The 13,846-nt window shown below is 39.4% G+C and overlaps 1 non-coding gene across 1 annotated transcript; it reads right to left on the reverse strand.

The window, feature by feature from the left end:
- Positions 1–12,864: 12,864 nt before the first annotated feature.
- Positions 12,865–12,971, reverse strand: LOC133094207 (U6 spliceosomal RNA). The gene has a single exon (XR_009701420.1). It is a non-coding gene; the product is annotated as a U6 spliceosomal RNA (small nuclear RNA).
- Positions 12,972–13,846: the final 875 nt, after the last annotated feature.

Here is a 13,846-nt window from a genome sequence, read left to right on the forward strand (position 1 = left end):
TAAATGCATCAGAGAGCACGCCTGGAAGAATGTCGGGGAACCAAAGATTCCAACTTCTGTGTTTGGGAAGAATCGCAGATGTGATGAACTTCAAAATTAGAATCCTTTAGTTTGAAAGCTGTTATTTAATTTTCCAAGTAACCCTGCACTTTCCCTAGATTTATTAACAAAAGCTTACAGAAAGAATAATTTTAGTAGCTTTTCACTGGCCATGATCAATGCAGACAAAATCATCTTGTATCTCGATTACACAAGAAAAGTCCCAAATAATGATTAATTGATCTAATTTTCTAAGTGATTAATGAAACATTCTTTTTGCTATTAACATGTGATTAGAGATGTGAGTTTTTTCTTACTCTCCTTCCCTCCTTCCATTCTTGCCTTCCCTCTCTTCCTGCCTCTTTCCCTCACTTTCTTTCCTCATCCTTTATTTCATTTTATAGAATTTTAAAGAAGACCTTCAAGGTATAATAGTAATGTGTGCTGTAAAAGAATTTTTGTTACATTATTGAGATATTTCATATTGAATTACCATTTCATTCATCATATTTATCCCAGATTTGAATGAACGCACTTTGTGTGTGTGTGTGTGTTTGGCTGTGTTGTGTCTTCGTTGCTGCGTGCAGGCTTTCTCTAGTTGCGGTGAGCAGGGGCTGCTCTTTGTTGCAGTGCGCCGTCTTCTCATTGTGGTGGCTTCTCTTGTTTTGGAGCATGGGCTCTAGGCACGTGGGCTTCAGCAGTTGTGGCACACAGACTCAGTAGTTGTAGCACATGGGCTTAGCTGCTCCCTGGCATGTGGGATATTCCTGGACCAGGGCTCGAACCCGTGTCCCCTGCATTGGCAGGCGGATTCTTAACCACTGTGCCACCAGGGAAGCCCAACACATTTGTTTTAAATAAATTTGTTTTAAAATAAATCTATCCCAGTCTAATAATCAAATACTATTTTTAAACTGATTCACAAGAGATTTTGTGTAGAAATCAGCAACTTCCCATTTATGCTCATGAACTCCCTGAATCCTTATCATTGAACGAGATGTGCTGAGAAGTGGGTTATTGACAAGGACTAAATTCTGGCAGCTTTGGATATTTTCTTTCTGAGGAGGTGTGGAGACGGAGTATTATGTCTTCCAGCTCAGAGCTTCCTTTTCCCAGGTAGGTAGTTGATGAATAACCTGAGCAACTAAACATCCTCAGTATTTTCTCAGATTTGATTCTGGTTATACCAGTGAGTAGAGATGAAGACATAAATGACGTGACAGCACCTTGGGCTCTGGTTAGCACGCAGTGTGAGGGAGAGAGAGATCTAATGCTTTTGGTTACGGGCTGGTGTAAAACAGAGGGGATTTGACAACGAACAGCTGAAGGGTTTGATCTCACAGTCACCAGCCCTTGCTTGAGGGACACATAGTAGAGGGTCCCACCATGCCTTTGTCTTGTGAAAACACCAGTGTTTTCCAGGCAGCTTAACTCCTTGTAGAAAAGAGAAGATGGTAGAATGTTAATATAGGAATTTGCATCAGGGCTAAAATAGTGTCTTGAGGGCAATTTGGTCTCTTTTGTAGCAATCTGGGGGCATTTTTCAGTTTCAGGGTCTGACATTAGCAGTGACGACTTATCTCCTGCCTACTCAGGTTTGTGTGGAGTGGGTAGGGGCTCTGATGAAGGGAGTCGTGAATGAGCTTATGAATGTGAGCCACAACTCCTATGGTGTGAGACGTTCTGACAATGTAAGTGCTTTAAATTATATATGGCCAAACTATTACCTTCATTAACATGTATCGATGCGCCTACATAGGAGAGTCTTATCTAATGCTATTTATTGTATGCAGCTTTGAAATTGTCCCTTTGGAAATATGAAGCAAATGGCCAGCAGAGGGATCGAAAGCTCTGATATCCATCCCCCTTCTGGGCGTTAGTTATGGGTAGAGAAATGTGAAAGATAGGTAGTTTTGTGGGCAGATGCCAGAGAAGTCTTTAATTCAGTGCTAGGGAGTTTTGATTTTATTTCTTGGTTGAGGGGCACCCATAAGAATAATTAAGAAGGGGAGTGACACTGTATCTTTAAAAGAGGATGTTTAATCAGGCAAAGGTCTGCAGGATGCAATGGCGAGAGGAACCCAGGGAAGGGGCAGTCAGTTGTCAAGGCTTTAGCCCAAAGTTCAACTTCCAGAAAACTGTTACCAGCCCTGGAAGAGGCAGGGAAGAATCTTTGGACTCTGAAAGGAAGTGCTCTCTACTCAGACTTGGAGGACACGCCCTTAAACTGCATCCCCAATCCAACCAGAGGATACCAGGAACCATCTTGTGCAAATGAGAACAAATCTGTTGGCATGGGTGCAAGCACAGTCAAGGGAGACCAGTGCTGGCTGCATGTCTACTCTACATACCTGGGCAGAGAAATGCTGAGGGTCCCCGGCGCCCGCCTCCCCCCCCCCACCAAGGACCACAGCCAGCCTCTTCTTAGAGCACTAAGATCCACAAGCTGGGAACCCTACTGGTGTCTCAGACACAACATATTCAAATGGCTCTGGTGCCATCTGGTATAGTGTGGTCACAGTTCATCTTCTCACTGATGTTGTTTTGATTTTTCCTAATCATCTCTGCCTGATCCTGTCATGGGTGTTCACCTGTGATCAAGCTCCAGCCGCCCTTCTACTAATGAGATTAGCCCCATTGCTCCCTGGAAGAGTCTCTTGCTCTTGCAGCTGAAGCAATCCAAGAGATATGGGTATGCTCTAAGTAAGTGGTAGTGGGAAAGGAGAAATAGGTTTGCCTTAGAGAGATATGGAAGGTTGAATGTGCAAGATTTGGTAATAGATTGGGTGTGGCTCTTATAGAAGAGAGAAGAAGCACAGCTGACCCTAGTTCATGGTGTTTAAACTCTTTTGAGCTCTAAAGCTAAGGATATTATCCCCAGAAAGACCCACATACACACCTTTTACCTACAATCTCAGGAGGTTCGTATGTGTAGTAGCCAAAAGTTAAGAACCTGTAGAGGAAAATCCTGGAGGTAGAACTGGATGACCTGAGAGAGTCCTTCTGCTTGCTCAACATTACGGTGGCTATAGAACTTAAGTACTGAGGCATTGTTGGAGACATTGATAGCAAGTCAGAATGGTGAGCTGGTGCATATGTGAGGCATTAGGGAGTGTACGGGGAAAATGTATTTTGTTTAGATCTGGTCAATCTGAAGTGCTGGTAAGGCATATAAGGAGATGTTGAGCAGATCATTAAAGGCACACTTTGGTAATGTCTTTATTGCATTAGATCTGCACTGTCTAATATGGTAGCCATTGGCCACGTGTGGCCACTGAGGATTTTAAAGAAATATGGTTAATCCTGAGATATGCTGTAAGTGGAAAGTACACATTTGTTTCAAAGACAGTCCAAAAAGCAAACCAAAGAAAAAAAAAAAAGAAAAGATAAATATCTTACTTTTAAATCATTGATTGCATGTTGAAATAATAGTTTGGATATACTGGGTTAAATAAAATCTGTTATTAAAATTAACTTCCTCTGCTTCTTTTTAAATGTGGCTACTAGAAAATTTAACATTACATATGTGGCTTGTATTTATGGCTTACATTATCTTTCTCTCGGACAACACTGCTGTAGATAATGTTTTGGGTAGTTATTGGTGACAACTTGGGAAGAGTTGTGATCTCTGTGGGGAGGATATAGAAAAGGAAGTGTGGCGGGTTGAGGACATAATTATGGAAATGCCCACATTCATAGGTCTAGAAGGAAAAGGAGGCTAAGAAGGAGCTAGAGAGTAAACAGAAGATGAAGAAGAAGGAGCTACATCACAGGAACAAGAGGAAGAGGGAGCTTTAGGGAGGAGGGTCTAGGGAAGAAGATCACACGAAATAATTTGGCCTTTATTCTATTGCAGAGGTTCTTCCCCCAGAAAGAGTGAAATCATCAAATTTAAATTTTAAGATGATTTTGGCAACAAAATAAAGGATTGGGTTGAGGGAGAAACTGAAGTCCAGGTAGCCAGTTAGAAATTCAGGGAAAAAGAACAACCCCAAAGCTCTTAAGCATCTACCAAGCCAAACAGAAAAGAATTGTTTTCACTTTGAGAAAGAACTTTCTGTTTTATTTATTTATTTATTTTTGCAGTGAAAAATGGTAATTTAAAGCATGTGTCTTCTGTTTCTAGAATCCAGGAAAATGGATTGCAATGAAAATCAATGTCACAGAGGATTAAAGATGCTTTGTGTAGGAAAATAGAAAGATGTAAAGAAACTAAGGTCACGAAAATTATAGGATTTCTAAGAAACAAAGGTTGTCTTTCGTATAAATGTCTCACTTAGGAAAAAGAGAAGAGAACATTATTCCTCATCCTTGAGAACATGACAGTAGGAAAGAATGGCTTCTAAAAAGAGTTTTCCTTGAGGTTCTGGCTCCATAACTATGATAATTTCAGGTACTTCTAAGTGTTTACAAATCGAACAAACTGTGTCCTAGGATGTCCTTTAAACAGAAAATTTGGTACATATAATGAATGATTTGGAGTTCCATTTAAGGCAAAGAAGAGATTGAAGCCTATGAAAGTACAAAACTCAGGGTACCAAGTAAAGGTGAGCTGAATGTTTTGAAGGTATTTGGATACTGTTTAAATTTATGTTTTAAATTCTTTGCTAGTTTAAAGGAAAAGAGGAAAAAAATGATGGTAAAGGAAAATCAATGGGGGACCTCCCTGATGATCCAGTGATTAAGACTCCATGCTTCCAGTGCAGGGGGCGTGGGTTCAATCCCTGGTCGGGGAACTAAGATCCCACATGCTGCACGGTGTGGCCAAAAAAAAAAAAAAACAACAACAACACAAAAACAGAAAATCAATGGAAGTAGTTCTTTGAGGGGACTAAAAAAAGGGAAATGGCTGATTCATTAAAGACACTTGGAAGATAGGTCTAGGTGGGACACCCTATGAATCAGACACTGTGCTTGAAACTATATACAGAATTAGGATAAAACACATGTCTGTTGTGGAATAATAATAGTAATAATAATAATAATTACTAAGTAGCAGTAACAAACACTTATTAAGCATATATTATGTACTAGATAGTTATTTATGTGTTTATAAGTTTTCACTCATTTATTTATCACAATAACCTCACAAAATAGGTATTATCTTAATGTTATAGATGAGGCACAGTGAGATTAGGTCATTTGCCCAAGGTCACACAGCTAGCCCACTGTATCATAAGAGGACACAAGTTGTATCAGGCAGCATTAGCTGGGTTATGCTGGGGTAACAAACAGCTCCTAAAATCTTAGTGGTCTCTAACAATAAGGGTTTACAATTTTTGTTAGTTTCTAAACTCCATCGCAGGATACTTGCTCTGCTTCATTCCTGGACTTTGGCTGAAGAAGCAGCCCCTGTCTAGGGCATTTTTAGTCTTTCAGCAGAGGAAATAGAAAGCAATGGACAAACCATGTGATGGCTCTAATAGCTTCTATTGGAAGTGGAACATACCACTTTGACATTTCTTTGACCAAAGTACGTCCCGTGACAAGCCTGCCAGTGGTGTGAGAAGTGTAATGCTTCTTTAGATATGGGCTTTGGAGTAAGAGGACCCATGGGGAGGGCGATTTTTCTTTGTTTTGTTTTGTTTTGGTCATATGACTCTTTAGCTTTACAAGGATAAGAATCAAAGATTGCCTGATTTGACTTTGTTTCACCCCAAGGAGTAATGTTATGATCCCAAAAGTTAATTCTTGGGTTGTGGTATTGAATGGGGATGGACAGAGGGTCATGGAAATGGAAGACTCTGAAATGGAGAGCAGCTATCCCTCACCATGACCAGTGAGGGCAGCTAGGCCACTGCCAAAATCCTTGCTGAGCAAGGCACCTGGGAGGAAGACTGAATTTCAACAATATATCAGGTCACAGGTAACAGAAGGGAAGGACTGAGCTGGGTTGAGAGCTGGTAGGGAGGGTCGATCAAGCAAGGAGAGAGCAATCTCAGGGTTTAGTGAAGGCTGAAGGTTTAGTTCAGTTATCAGGGGGAAAAAACAAGTTTTGAGGGGGTTCATGCCCTGAATTCCTTTGTCTGAAAACCCCTCCCCTCCATGAATTCCTGGGGAGTGTGCTATGAACTAATGGACATTGATGAATGAAAACAGGAAAAATTATAGACAGTCCTACTTATTAAAATGCGCAGGAAGATGAACACAACATGTCTATACAAACCAAGCAACTAGGACGTGAGCTCATGTAGGCCTGTAGGTAGAACAGACACAGGAGAAAATGGAAAGAAACTTTAGTTCTTGAACTGATGTTAAATTCAGCCTGAATTTATTGGACAAATTGCTCACTTTCATGCAAGTAAATCTGGTTTACAGACTCTCACTAAAGACCTTTCCGCAGAGATGTAAATTGATATTGATGAATACAATAAAAGCAAGTAATAACCACTTTTTGGAACCTAGAATAAATTCACATCAGGTAAGGGTAAAACATTTAGAAACAAGACAATTTCTTTGCCTTTCCAATACTATAGAACTGTAAAAATTGTGGCAATAAATTGGAACATTTGGGAAAGGGAGATTAAAAATAAGATTTAATCTCATCACCCATATATGCAAAAATTCTTCTAATTTTTGTGCGTTCCTTATAGTCCTTCCCCACAAATATATAAATACTGTGTAATTACAGATTTAAATGGAAAATGGTACAGATGAACTGGTTTGCAGGGCAGAAATTGAGACACAGATGTAGAGAACAAACGTATGGACACCAAGGGGGGAAAGCGGCGGGTGGTGGGATTGGTGGTGTGATAAATTGGGAGATTGGGATTGACATGTATACACTGATGTGTATAAAATGGATGACTAATAAGAACCTGCTGTGTAAAAAAATAAATAAAATAGAATTCAAAAATTAAAAAAAAATTTTATTATAATACAGCATTTTCCATAAACAATTTTCCATATTGAAGCACAGTCCTTATGATTATAATGGCAGGAAAATAGTCGGCTGCATAGAATTAACATAATTTAACTCATTATTTTCTTATTATTAAACATTTAGTTTCTTTCAGTTCTTCATCATTATTAGCAATGCTGACTAGATGGCTAAGTAAAATATATATATTTAAAACATTATTTTGTTGTGGCACAATTCTAAAACTGGGTCAAATGTTATAAACTCTTTATTACTACATGTAAGTTGGTTTTAAAAAAAAACTGCATCAATTTACCTAAAATGTGTATGCAATTCACTACACTTTCACTTGGTTTAGGAATTATATTTAAAGGTCATAAAAATTGGCTAATGAATACAAAAAAATCTTACTTACAAAAATATCTTTTTAACATTTGTATGTTTGAATACTTGCAAGGCTGAGTATTGTTCCGTGTGTTTATTTACCAACAGCGTGGGTCATAATTCATCAATTTACTCTTTCTTTCATTCAATCACTGGACAAATATTTTTTTGAGCATCTACAATGTGCCAGGTACTGTTTTTGTTTCTGAGCACACAACACTGAAGAAAACACAAATCCCTGCTTTGGATTTGTATTTTGTATTATAGGGTAAAAAAGACAATAAGCATAATAAGTATTAAAATTGTGTAGTATGTTGAATGTTATAATTGCTATGGACAAAATAAAGCATGGTAAGAAGAATAAGCAGTTTGTCGGTAGGGAGTTGTATTTATAAATAGGAGGGTCCGTGATAAACATATGTTTGAACAAAGCCTGAAGGAGGTGGGGCAGGTCCCATGTGGGTACCTGAGGAAAGACTGCTCCAGCCAGAAACACTAGGTGGTCCAAGGCCCCAAGTGGGGTCATATTTGATGTGTTGGAGAAGCAGAGAGGCTAGTTTGGCTGGAGTGGAGGGAGATCTTTTGATGATGTTCATTTGTTCGGTAGGAGGAGAATAAAGGGAGAAAAATCTAACTAAACCAAACAGAGGAAAAAGTTTCAAGAAAGAGGTTGCCACCAATGCCCAAATTAGCCACCATATCCGGGTTGAAGACAATGGAAACAAGGCAACCACAGTCAACAAAGATGAAGGCGGCCAGATTCCATTGGCCAGAGCTCAGTCACGTGGCCATACCCTGCTAAAGAGAGGCGCTAAGTGGAGTTTAGCTGTGAGCCCAGAAAGAAGAGGATACTGGTTGTGTAGGAAAAGCTTGCAAGCTCTGTCACATCCAATCTAAAATCAATTGTGTATCATCAACTGGGGTAATTGCAAAACTATCCGAGGCCCTTCCCTCAAATACAAGATCAAAATATCAAGGGATGGATCCCACGAATGTGTTTTCTGGTAACCCTGTTGGGCATCCAGGTTTGGAAACCACTGAATGAACCTATCTTTTGGAAACAAAAATACATTAAAACATGTCTTTGACAAAACCCCCCCAAGCCTTAAATAAAGTGTGTCTGGTTATAATACAAAAGAGCCACCAGGTGGCAGAAGAACTCCATTCTTGTAAGCTTCTCGGTGGCCTCCTTATTTCACCTTCCCTATTCCTCCATTTAATTTTCTTTCTTCTTCTTTTTTTTTTTCTTGGCTTGTTGGCTTGAAATATATAGGATTAAGTTCCTTAAAAAGATTGATGCTAACCTTCTAAATAGATTTCAGTATTAAGAATGTCTTTCCTTATCGAGAAGAAAAATACCTCGAGTATTATGTTAGTGAACTGAATTAATTCTGAATTAATGCTATTAAAAATTTTTTTTGGTTTTCGATTGAAGCAAAATGTGTTACCTGAATAACACTAAATATTAGGAGGTCAAATAACCATAAAAAACTTTTTTGTGTGTTTAATAAGCAAGTTTTGAGGCACAGGTTTTATAGACATTATTAACATATATTGTATATGCTAAATTTATTCTTAAGGAAAATTTTAATTATTGTTTTCGCAAAATTAAAAGCTCTAATGGTAGTTTTATACACTGAATTCTCATGAGAACTGTGTCCTGGACTTTGAAGAGTCAAGGCTATTGGTTCACATAGATCTTGTATAAATCTGGGTTCCACTTCTTCGGAGATTGACCTTGAGCAAGTTTCTTAGTACTTCTCAGCTTCTGCTATAAAAGTGGGGTAATGATGCCTATTCTATAAGGTTGCTGCGGAGAGTCAGTGATGACACAAGCAAGTGCTTTATACATACAAAACTAGGTAAATAAAGTAAATAAAAAAATTCCTGCCTCTATTCTAATTTTTTCTAATGGCAATTACTACTTGTGCTTTAATGCAAGATAGAAGGCTAAAATACACATGTAGCTGGCAGAATCATAATCTAGTTCAGATGTTAAAAAACATCACGCTGTAAAAAGACTTCAGAGTTGGAAACCTGTGTTCACTGTTCTGAATCTCTCCACTTCCTGTTAGGAAACATGATATTCTTTGAAGTGCGTTTTTTGGCTTTATGAGTTGTGATTATTCATTTACTGTATAAAGTATATAATAACTTATGCCCTATGGTGTTATTCAACATTGTAGAGAAAGGAGAATAAAGAATGTGTTTTATCAGCAGGCAAGGATCGTCCTCTTTATCCTTTATCCTCTTTACCCTCACATGTAATTTACTAAAGAGCTGACAAAATCACAGCACAGGCGGCCTCTCACCCTATTCGTTTGCAGACAGTGAAGAGACTAACTCTGAGGCTATGCTTTCTAACTGGGCCCATGTAAGAAATCTGATGAGGTTATATAGATTCTTCATTTCTATACTGTGAAAGAATGAGGTTGCTTATAAAAAGGAGGCAGGCATAAAGTCATGTGCTTTGGACAAAGCCCCTGGCAAAGATGCTGCGAGGATGCTTAGCAACCCCATATTTGAGCACCGAAAATGCATCAGATTTCTCTTTCATTTGGCCGCAAGGAAGAAATGGAAACATTAAAGAAAAGGTCTGAAAAAAAAAGGCACTGGGGGGAAACACAGGGAGTTTGTGTTGCTGATGAAAGGGCCATCTATGTCCGGGGTCCCCAACCCCCGGGCCACGGACCGGTAGTGGTCCGCGGCCTGTTAGGAACCGGGCCGCAGAGCAGGAGGGGGTGAGCCGCGGGTGAGCAAGCGAAGCTTTATCTGCTTCTCCCCATCGCTCCCATTACCGCCTGAACCATTGCCCCACCACCCACTGTCCGTGGAAAAATTGTCTTCCACGGAACCGGTCCCTGGTGCCAAAAAGGTTGGGGACCGCTGATCTATATGAAGTAGATGATATATATTTACATTTAATATATAGATTTAATTTTAAGTAATCTTGTAATAAATACCTTTAATTCTAAGAATTGAAAACCTTGAGAGGAATTCAAATGTATATTTAATTTTATTCCAACAGCCTGATGGTCTTGAAAATTCTAGGTTTTTAAAATCTATTGATGACCTTGAGAAGCAGAGGGAAGTACTTTCAGAAGAGCTTGAATGGGGGAGAGGAGACCCTGCATTTCACTGGGTACCTCTTTCTTCATAAATGTCAACTATGTCCTGTAATTATTGTCTTCTCCCTCTTCTCGGCTAGTTAGCAATCATGAAAATGGAAATTACCTTAGCAGTGTATTCAGAGTATGTCCTAAATGTGACTGAACAAAGATTTCAATATTCCCAAGGCAGAAGAGCCAATGTCTTTGCTTCTGCAGTTGAAAAGTCTGGAATAATCTCCCCAACGTCCAGTGTGGAAATTCTTCCTGTCCTCAAGGTCTCTGTCATGAGATACCTCCATGATGTTTTTCCTGACTCTCTGAGTTAAAATACTCTTTCCCTTCCCTACACTCACATAGCCATTATTTTATCAAGTGGTAATGGTTTCCCCAAACACAATAGGTGGCCCCAATGTGGCTCTCCCAACTTCTGACATTGGCAGTGGCTACTGGTCTGGAATTTTTCTCAATTCCCAACAACAAAGAAAATCAAAAGCAGTTTTCTTTTCTTTTTTCTTTTTTTTATTGTGGTAAAATATACCATCTAAACCATTTTAAGTGGTCGATTCTGCGGCATTAAGTGCATTCTCAATGCTGTGCAACATCACCACTCCATATTTTTGTGTGTGGAATTTTTAGGGTTGTCTACATGTCATCTGTGAACAGAGATTGAATTTACTTCTTCCTTTCCAATTTGGATGATTTTTATTTCTTTGCCTTCCTTAATAGTTGTGGCTAGAACTTCTAATACTATGTTGAATTGAAGCCAGAAACAAAAGGACAAATACTGTATGATTCCACTTATATGAGGACATAGAATAGCCATATTCATAAAGATAGAAAGTAGAAGAGTGTTTATGAGGGCTTTGGGGAGGGAGTAATGAAGAGTTATTGTTTAATGGGTATGGAGTTTCAGTTTGGGAAGATAAAAAAGTTCTGGAGGTGGTATATGAGCTTTTGTCTTAGACTCTCAGAGGAAAATGGTTAATACATGATGCTCTTTTGCTAGTGGCTAGAAAACAAGGGTCTGTGAACCAAAGGGTAGAAGTGGGATTGGCTCTTTTAAGCATCATTCCCAGAGACTCACTTGGGGACCAGAGTTGCCACAATCTTAGGCTCTTGCTGAATAGGAAGTGTGGTTCTTATGTATATAACACATCTATCGAGGATACAGTAAGGGTTCCACTGAATGAAGCTATACTACCCCAGTCACTGTTGGATCCTTATGTGAGAGAACCAGTAGGACAAGACACAAGTTCTGTACTGGTGGGGAACTTGAGTCTGATTATCACAAGGACGGAGGACTACTGCTACCTAGTGGGATGGAGGAGGGGTAGCTCTGAGATTTGGGAATACACTGAAGTGTCTTTCAGTGATTCTGTGGTCAGCGACAGCTACAAATAGGCAATTGAGCAACCTTGGCCCAACTAGGACAAGAGAAATAAAAGCTCAGGTTTCTAAGTGATGAAAGTCTAGGTCATTCCACCAGAAGAACAACCTAGAGCTGCCAATATGCTGCCCAAGGTTGAGAGAAATATAGAAAAATGATGATACAGATTGATGGTGGTATCAGTTATGACTTCAGGCTGACTGCAACAGCAGAGACGGCTCCATCAGTCTGTTGTGTTAGGTCCTTGCAGACACTGTGGCTGGTCATAGCTTGAAGGGGACTCTAATATTTTGGACTTAAAGGAAGGCATGCCATGAACCGTAATGTTAGAGGGGGACTGTATTAGGCATAATTACTTTCTTTTTTTGTTTTTGTTTTTTTTTTACACAAATCAATTACTTAGCAAATTTTTAATGAAATGCCCTATTGATTTACTTTTTGGCTAAGTGTCGTGATGTCATAAATACAGTAATAGAAATTCCTAGACTTACATCATTGACCTGCTTGGAAGCCATCAATATTCCCTATTGTTGACCAAATAAAGCTCATATTTTCAGTTTAGAGTTTTAGACCTTCCATGACTTGGGTCCAAGATACCATATAAAACTTAGGTTCTATTATTTTAAAACACATAACTCAAACTCCAGTCAAATGTATACTCTTATGGTTTCTACACAGGACTTGCATATTCACACATCTGCACTTTTGCTTATGTTCTGCTCAGGATTACCCCTCTCCCCCATGCATTGTTGGAGCCTCTTCAAAGAAGCCTTAAGGCTTATTCAAATACAATATCCTGAAAGTTGACAAAGAATAGATTTCCCTAATCGCAACACACATACAATTATTTATCATCATAGCTGAGAGACATTGTAGCTTGGAGTCTAAGAACATATATCAGGGGCTAGGATATCTGAATTCAAAGCCTAGCTGCATCATTTACTATCTGTGCCTCCCTTTCCTTATCTTTATTTATTTTTTAACATCTTGTTTGGAGTATAACTGCTTTACAATGGTGTGTTAGTTTCTGCTTTATAACAAAGTGAATCAGCTATACATAAACATATATCCCCATATCTCCTCCCCAAGATATGGAACGCTTCATGAATTTGCATGTCATCCTTGCTCAGGGGCCGTGCTAATCTTCTCTGTATCGTTCCAATTTTAGTATATGTGCTGCCGAAGCGAGCACGGGCATAATACCTTCTTTTACTCCATCTACTTCTGTGACCGCCAGTCCTATGCAGGACTTGACTAACTGCACAGATGCCACCAGACAGAGTTTCTACCTTGTGTCTTTACTACATTCTTCTAACTTCCTACCAAGGGCTTCTGTGCTGCCTTGGCATTGACATCGTCTTGGGGAACCTGCTCAGCTCTTGTGTATGTGCAACCTGGGTGCTGGGGGAGATCATGCCCTAGGGACACTCTTGCCCAATAGAGGGTGCCAGCCAATTGATAAATGCTCTCTGCTTTTATCTGACTGTCCCGGGCAGGCAGTTCTAAGCCATATTTCATGAGTCCTCAGAAAGTCCTGGGAGATCAAGCACCAACTTGATAAAGCAGTCTTTATTGAATTTCCCTCTTTCCCTGTTTTACTTCCGTCATCCTTCATTCCTACTCCCTAGGAGAATTGCTTCCCAAATAAAGTGTTGCACTGCTAACTTTGTCTCAGGCTCTCCTCTCAGGGGAACAGGCTAGGCATAGCTGAATCATCTGATGAGCTAATTTTGATGGGGCGTTGTTACCGTTGGAGATGGGATGACAGAAGTAATATCCATCATGGTGGGTCTAATTTCATTAAGTAAAATATTGAAATTAAAAGGCTGTTATCAGGTCATAGGTGATCTGACTTTCAATTTTCTCCAACAAACTCCCATTACACATTTAGTTTCCTTCATTTTGGGATTTCATCATTAGCAGTTGGTCCAGTGATTGATTGATTGAGTAGAATGATGTATAATTATGCTGAAGTTTAGAGGTGTGGTGTATATTTTGAAGGTATTGGGGTCTGAAGAATGAGTGGATACACCTCTGGATCTGGAACTTCTCCCTGTAGGATGCCTG

The sequence above is a fragment of the Eubalaena glacialis genome, chromosome 6 (assembly GCF_028564815.1).
Source record: "Eubalaena glacialis isolate mEubGla1 chromosome 6, mEubGla1.1.hap2.+ XY, whole genome shotgun sequence".
NCBI classification, from domain to species: Eukaryota; Metazoa; Chordata; class Mammalia; order Artiodactyla; family Balaenidae; genus Eubalaena; species Eubalaena glacialis.